This window comes from Penaeus monodon, chromosome 20, assembly GCF_015228065.2.
Source record: "Penaeus monodon isolate SGIC_2016 chromosome 20, NSTDA_Pmon_1, whole genome shotgun sequence".
In the NCBI taxonomy this organism is placed as follows: Eukaryota; Metazoa; Arthropoda; class Malacostraca; order Decapoda; family Penaeidae; genus Penaeus; species Penaeus monodon.
Window position 1 is genome coordinate 19929530 of NC_051405.1, and position 791 is coordinate 19930320.

The window sequence follows — 791 nt, forward strand, 5'->3', positions numbered from 1 at the left end:
TTCTCGGCTCTTTTCTCTCTGATCCGTTTTCAGCTTCCATTCCAGGCTCGTTCCCGTTGCCTCTCCCCACGAGCAGTGCCGACAGCGATCCTCTCCCACCTGTGATTAATGCCAGTTTTCATTTCTCTTCGAAGCCAATGTGGACCCAGTGACTCCGCGGCACTTTCATCGTGCAGGATCCCTTGCGCCTGCCAAGTATGACCTCGGTTCATCAAGTGGGGATTTTGCTCTCGAGGAAAATAGTCTTTCTGACGTGATATTTGAAAAAAAAAGATACGAATGCGGGGTTTTGAGCTTAGAGGGAAAGAGGAAGAGGAAAAAGGTTGAGGGGGAGGGGGATATGGGTTGGGAGGAAGGCAGGGCGAAGGAGAAGGGAATTCGGAGGAAGAAGTGGGAGGGAAGAGAGTAGGAAGGGGGATTGAGAGGAGAGGGTTGGGAAAAAGGGAAGAGGGAAAAAGGGATTAGTAAGGGGGAGGAAGGGGTAAGAGGAAATAGAAAGGGTGAAAAGGGAGTAAGGAGGGGAACTAAAAGGAGGGAAAAGGGAGAAGGAATGGGGTAGGAAGGGGAGCTAAGAGGAGAGGGAAAGGGAAAAGGGAAGAAAATGATTTATTTGGAAGAGGAACAAAGAGAAGGGGAAAGAGATGGGGAGAAAAGGAAGTAGGAAGGAAAGCTCCGAGGAGGACAAGGGGAAAATGCGAGGAGGAAGGGGAACTGAGTTTAGAGAAGGGGAATGAGGTGCACTTACTCGGCAAGACAGATGGGCGAGGTAATGTTCGTCGACACGGAAGTAT